The sequence below is a fragment of the Hordeum vulgare genome, chromosome 2H (genome assembly GCF_904849725.1).
Source record: "Hordeum vulgare subsp. vulgare chromosome 2H, MorexV3_pseudomolecules_assembly, whole genome shotgun sequence".
NCBI classification, from domain to species: Eukaryota; Viridiplantae; Streptophyta; class Magnoliopsida; order Poales; family Poaceae; genus Hordeum; species Hordeum vulgare.
The window spans coordinates 594,314,908-594,322,407 of NC_058519.1; positions in this window are offsets into that span (position 1 = coordinate 594,314,908).

The window sequence follows — 7,500 nt, forward strand, 5'->3', positions numbered from 1 at the left end:
TCAAATTCACACCTCACAACGCAACCAAGAACTACTTCTTTGCTGATCTATTTTGAACTCTTTCAAAAACTTGTCAAGGCATGCATCTTGTTGAAACTTCTATTAAGCGCTTTCGATCTATCTCCATAGATCTTTGATGCTCAACGTTCAAGTAGCGTAATCCAGGTACTCCTTTGAAAACTTCTTTCAAACAACCTTGTATGCTTTACAGAAATTCTACATTACTTCTGATCCACAATATGTCAACCACATATACCTATCAGAAATTCTATAGTGCTCCCACTCACTTCTTTGGAAATACAAGTTTCTCATAAACCTTGTACAAACCCAAAATCTTTGATCATCTCATCAAAGTGTATATTCCAACTCCGAGATGCTTGCACCAGTCCATTGAAGGATCGCTGGAGCTTGCATACTTGTTAGTATCTTTAGGATCGACAAAACCTCCTGGTTGTATCACATACAATGTTTTCTCAAGGAAATCGTCGAGGAAACAATGTTTTGACATCCTATGTGCAATATTTCATAAATAATGCATCAACTACTAACATAATTCTAACGGACTTTTAGCATCGCTACGAGTGAGAAAGTCTCATCATAGTCAACTATTTGATCTTGTCGGAAACATCTTTGCGACAAGTCGAGCTTTTCTTAATAGTGACTTATCACCATCATCGTCTGTCTTCCTTTTAAAGATCCATCTTTACTCAATAGTCATATGACCATCAAGTAGTTCTTCCAAAGTCTACACTTTGTTTTCACACATGGATCCTCTCTCGGATTTCATGGCTTCCAGCCATTTGTCGGAATCTGGGCCCACCATCGCTTTCTCCATAACTCGTAGGTTTACTGTTGCTCAACAACATGACCTCCAAGACAGGGTTACCATACTACTCTGCAGCAGTACGCGACCTTGTCGACCTACGAGGTTTGTAGTATCTTGATTCGAAGCTCAATGATCATCATCATCAGCTTCCACTTCAATTGGTGTAGGCGCCACATGAACAACTTCCTGCGCCCTACTACACACTGGTTGAAGTGATGGTTCAATAACCTCATCAAGTTCTACTACCCTCCCACTCAATTCTTTCGAGAGAAACCTTTCCTCGAGAAAGGATCTGTTTCTAGAAACAAACACTTGGCTTTCGGATCTGAGATAGGAGATGTACCCAACTGTTTTGGATATCCTATGAAGATGCATTTATCCACTTTGGGTTCGAGCTTATCAGACTAAAACTTTTTCACATAAGTTTCGAAACCCCAAACTTTCAAGAAACGACAGTTTAGATTTCTCTAAACCTCAGTCTATACTGTGTCATCTCAACGAAAATATGCGGTGCCCTATTTAAAGTGAGTGCGGTTGTCTCTAATGCATAACCCATAAACGATAGTGGTAATTCGATAAGACACATCATAGTATGCACTATACCAAATAGGGCGTGGCTATGACGTTCAGACACATCATCACACTATGATGTTCCAGGTGGCATGAACTGCGAAACAATTTCCACATTGTCTTAACTGTGTACCAAAACTCGTAACTCAGATATTCATTTCCATGATCATATCATAGACAGTTTATCCTCTTGTTACGACGAACTTCACTCTGAAACGGAATTGAACTTTTCAACATTTCAGACTTGTGATTCATTAAGTAAATACTCCTGTATCTACTCAAATCGTCAGTGAAGTAAGAACGTAATGATATCCACTGCGTGCCTCAGCACCCATTGGACTGCATACATCAAAATGTATCACTTCCAACAAGTTACTATCTTATTTCATCTCAATGAAAACAAGGCCTTGCTCATGTGGTATGATTTGCATGTCACTAGTGATTCGAAATCAGGTGAGTACAAAGATCCATCAGCATGGAGCCTCTTCATGCAATTTATACTAACATGACTCAAGCGGTAGTGCCACAAATAAGTGGTACTATCATCATCAACTCGTATCTTTTGGCACCAATATCATGAACATGTGTAACACTACGATCGAGATTCAATAAACCATTGAAGGTGATTATTCAAGAAAATAGAGTAACCATTATTCTCTTTAAATGAATAATCGTATTGCAATAAACACGATCCAATCATGTTCATGCTTAACGCAAGCACCAAATAACAATTATTTAGGTTTAACACCAATCCCGATGGTAGAGGGAGCGTGCGACGTTTGATCATATCAACCTTGGAAACACTCCCAACACGTATCGTCAACTCGCCTTTAGCTAGTCTCCGTTTATGCCGTAGCTTACATTTCGTGTTACTAATCACTTAGCAACCGAACCGGTATCCAATACGCTCATGCTACTAGGAGTACTAGTAAAGTACACATCAACATCATGTATATCAAATACACTTCTTTCGACTTTTGCCAGCCTTCTTATCTACCAAGTATCTAGAGTTGCTCCGCCTCAGTGACTGTTCCCCTCATTATAGAAGCACTTAGTCTCGGGTTTGGGTTTAATCTTGGGTCTCTTCATTAGTGCAGCAACTGTTTTGCCGTTTCATGAAGTATCCCTTCTAGCCCTTGCCTTTCTTGAAACTTAGTGGTTTTACAAACCATCAACTATTGATGCTCCTTCTTGATTTCTACTTTCACAGTGTCAAACATCGCGAATCGCTCAAGGATCATTGTATGTATCCTTGATATGTTATAGTTCATCACGAAGCTCTCACAGCTTGGTGGCAGTGACTTTGGAGAACTATCACTATCTCATTTGGAAGATTAACTCCCACTTGATTCAAGCGATTGTCGTACTCACACAATCTGAGCACATGCTCAACGATTGAGCCTTTCTCCTTTACTTTGTGGACAAAGAATCTTGTCGGAGGTCTCGTACCTCTTAACAAGGGCACAAGCATGAAATCACAATTTCATCTCTTTAGAACATCACTTATGTTCCGTGACGTTTTACAACGTTTTCGGCGCCTTGCTTCTAAGCCATTAAGTATTTTTGTATTGAACTATCGTGTAGTCATCAGAAACGTGTATGTCGGATGTTCACAGCATCCAAAGACGACGCTCGAGGTGCAGCACACCGAGTGGTGCATTAAGGACATAAGCCTTCTGTGCAGCAACGAGGACAATCCTCGGTTTTACAGACTCAGTCTGCAAAGTTTGCTACTATCAACTTTCAACTAAATTTTCTCTAGGAACATATAAAAACAGTAGAGCTATAGCGCAAGCTACATCGTAATTCGCAAAGACCATTAGACTATGTTCATGACAATTAGTTCAATTAATCTTATTACTTAAGAACTCCCACTCAAAAAGTACATCTCTCTAATCATTTGAGTGGTACATGATCCAAATCCACTATCTCAAGTCCGATCATCACGTGAGTCGAGAATAGTTTCAGTGGTAAGCATCTCTATGCTAATCATATCAACTATACGATTCATGCTCGACCTTTCGGTCTCATGTGTTCCGAGGCCATGTCTGCACATGCTAGGCTCGTCAAGCTTAACCCGAGTGTTCCGCGTGCGCAACTGTTTTGCACCCGTTGTATGTGAACGTTGAGTCTATCACACCCGATCATCACGTGGTGTCTCGAAACGACGAATTGTAGCAACGGTGCACAGTCGGGGAGAACACAATTTCGTCTTGAAATTTTAGTGAGAGATCACCTCATAATGCTACCGTCATTCTAAGAAAAATAAGGTGCATAAAAGGATTAACATCACATGCAATTCATAAGTGACATGATATGGCCATCATCACGTGCTTCTTGATCTCCATCACCAAAGCACCGGCACGATCTTCTTGTCACCGGCGTCACACCATGATCTCCATCATCATGATCTCCATCAACGTGTCGCCATCGGGGTTGTCGTGCTACTCATGCTATTACTACTAAAGCTACGTCCTAGCAAAATAGTAAACGCATCTGCAAGCACAAACGTTAGTTATAAAGACAACCCTATGGCTCCTGCCGGTTGCTGTACCATCGACGTGCAAGTCGATATTATCTATTACAACATGATCATCTCATACATCCAATATATCACATCACATCATTGGCCATATCACATCACAAGCATACCCTGCAAAAACAAGTTAGACGTCCTCTAATTTTGTTGTTGCATGTTTTACGTGGTGACCATGGGTATCTAGTAGGATCGCATCTTACTTACGCAAACACCACAACGGAGATATATGAATTGCTATTTAACCTCATCCAAGGACCTCCCCAGTCAAATCCGATTCAACTAAAGTTGGAGAAACTGACACCCGCCAGTCATCTTTGAGCAACGGAGTTACTCGTAGCGATGAAACCAGTCTCTTGTAAGCGTACGAGTAATGTCGGTCCGAGCCGCTTCGATCCAACAATACCGCGGAATCAAGAAAATACTAAGGAGGGCAGCAAAACGCACATCACCGCCCACAAAAACTTTTGTGTTCTACTCGAGAAGACATCTACGCATGAACCTAGCTCATGATGCCACTGTTGGAGAACGTCGCATGGGAAACAAAAATTTTCCTACGCGCACGAAGACCTATCATGGTGATGTCCATCTACGAGAGGGGATGTGTGATCTACGTACCCTTGTAGACCGTACAGCAGAAGCGTTAGTGAACGCGGTTGATGTAGTGGAACGTCCTCACGTCCCTCGATCCGCCCCGCGAACCGTCCCGCGATCAGTCCCACGATCTAGTGCCGAACAGACGGCACCTCCGCGTTCAGCAAACGTATAGCTCGACGATGATCTCGGCCTTATTGATCCAGCAAGAGAGACGGAGAGGTAGAAGAGTTCTCCGGCAGCGTGACAGCGCTCCGGAGGTTGGTGGTGATCTTATCTCAGCAGGGCTCCGCCCGAGCTCCGCAGAAACGCGATCTAGAGGTAAAACCGTGGAGATATGTGGTCGGGCTGCCGTGGCAAAGTTGTCTCAAATCAGCCCTAAAACCCTACTATATATAGGAGAGGGAGGGGGAGCCTTTCCTTGGGGTCCAAGAACCCCCAAGGGGTCGGCCGAGCCAAGGGGGGAAAGATTCCCCTCCCGAACCGAGTCCTACTTGGTTTGGAAGGTGGAGTCCTTCTTCCCTTTCCCACCTCCTCCTTTTTTTTCCTTTCCTCTTTGATTTTCTTCCCAATGCACATAGGCCTCTCTTGGGCTGTCCCACCAGCCCACTAAGGGCTGGTGCGGCACCCCAAACACCTATGGGCTTCCCCGGGGTGGGTGGGCCCCCCCGGTGAACTCCCGGAACCCATTCGTCATTCCCGGTACATTCCCGGTAACTCCGAAAACCTTCCGGTAATCAAATGAGGTCATCCTATATATCAATCTTCGTTTCCGGACCATTCCGGAAACCCTCGTGACGTCCGTGATCTCATCCGGGACTCCGAACAACATTCGCTAACCAACCATATAACTCAAATACGCATAAAACAACGTCGAACCTTAAGTGTGCAGACCCTGCGGGTTCGAGAACTATGTAGACATGACCCGAGAGACTCCTCGGTCAATATCCAATAGCGGGACCTGGATGCCCATATTGGATCCTACATATTCTACGAAGATCTTATCGTTTGAACCTCAGTGCCAAGGATTCATATAATCCTGTATGTCATTCCCTTTGTCCTTCGGTATGTTACTTGCCCGAGATTCGATCGTCAGTATCCGCATACCTATTTCAATCTCGTTTACCGGCAAGTCTCTTTACTCGTTCGGTAATACAAGATCCCGCAACTTACATTAAGTTACATTTCTTGCAAGGCTTGTGTGTGATGTTGTATTACCGAGTGGGCCCCGAAATACCTCTCCGTCACATGGAGTGACAAATCCCAGTCTCGATCCATACTAACTCAACGAACACCTTCGGAGATACCTGCAGAGCATCTTTATAGTCACCCAGTTACGTTGTGATGTTTGATACACACAAAGCATTCCTCCGGTGTCCGTGAGTTATATGATCTCATGGTCATAGGAACAAATACTTGACACGCAGAAAATAGTAGCAACAAAATGACACGATCAACATGCTACGTCTATTAGTTTGGGTCTAGTCCATCACATGATTCTCCTAATGATGTGATCCCGTTATCAAGTGACAACACTTGCCTATGGCCAGGAAACCTTGACCATCTTTGATCAACGAGCTAGTCAACTAGAGGCTTACTAGGGACAGTGTTTTGTCTATGTATCCACACAAGTATTGTGTTTCCAATCAATACAATTATAGCATGGATAATAAACGATTATCATGAACTAAGAAATATAATAATAACTAATTTATTATTGCCTCTAGGGCATATTTCCAACAGGACAATGAGCTGGCGCGTCAAGATTCGTTGGATGCTTTGGAGGAGGAGCGTGACTTAGCAGCAGCACGGTCGAAGATTTACCAACAAGACTTGCGACGCTAACATAGCCGTTGAGTCAAAAGCCGGGTCTTCCAGGAGGACCAAAGTTGCCACGTTGCACGGTTCAAACATGCCGCCTTATATGGTTTTGAGAATCAAGAGGGCTTACTTGGCGGCTACTAGTTCCCAAGTCGTTTTGCAGTAAGAGCGTAAATGCTTCTGCAATCCTATGTCCGACTTTTCCCTAATCATAGGTCACTTGGGGGCTTCTACTCACTGAGTTCAGCCTGAATACCCTCTTGGCTAGCGAAACATTAATGCACTACAATGGTTATACTGGACTGTATGTTTGGCGACTCGCCCTATGGTCCCATGTACTCTTGGCGAGTCAATCCAATTCTGGACCCTGAAGTTGCCTTGGTTAAAACATGAAGGGTGCCTGCACGAGCCGACATATGGAAAATAGACAAACCATGGGTTCAGTGAACCTGCTTCACTGAAGCTTGACTCGCGCCTGATCAGCTAGTCTAAACAATTAAGGCTGTTGCAAAAGCCTCTCTGGGGTAGCACTAGAGCCTTGCAAGCTCGTCCTACCCTGCCGCGAGTCATTGAGCTGCGTGCTAGCACACGACGCCATGTGTGGAAGAGGGGCATGCGAGGGTTCCCGGCGGTGGTGGAAGAATCCCGCTATGCCGCCCGCTTGACGTCTCGCCCCCGTGCGAGGGAAGCCCGTCGAACGGGGCGCACCTACCATGCCCACCGCCCTTGACGGTCGGGCACCGCAAATACCGGCAGCGGCGGCGGCAACTAGATGAGCATGGGGCTAGGGGTTGCTGGATAGGGTTTGGCTCCTCTGGAGTCGCCCGCGCGAGCGGCTTGGGAGGAAAGGGGACATGTTTGTTGGTTTTCGGCTAGGTGGGTTTGCTGAGTTTTCTTCCCTCGTTCATTTGTTTGCGAGCGGGACCGTGGGGAGCAAAAGAAAGGACGTAAAAAATACCAGGTGGAAGGGAAGACGAAAAAAGCAGGTGAAAGGGAAGTTAAAAAGAACGGAAAGGAAGCAACCAAGTCCCCCTTTTGGAGAAGAGTTATTTGTTTCCTAAGGAAAATTGTACTAATGGAGGGATCGACTGGTTTGATTAATTTAAGAAAGTTAGATCCGTGACACTTTTGTAAGGAAAGAGTGGGGAGGAAA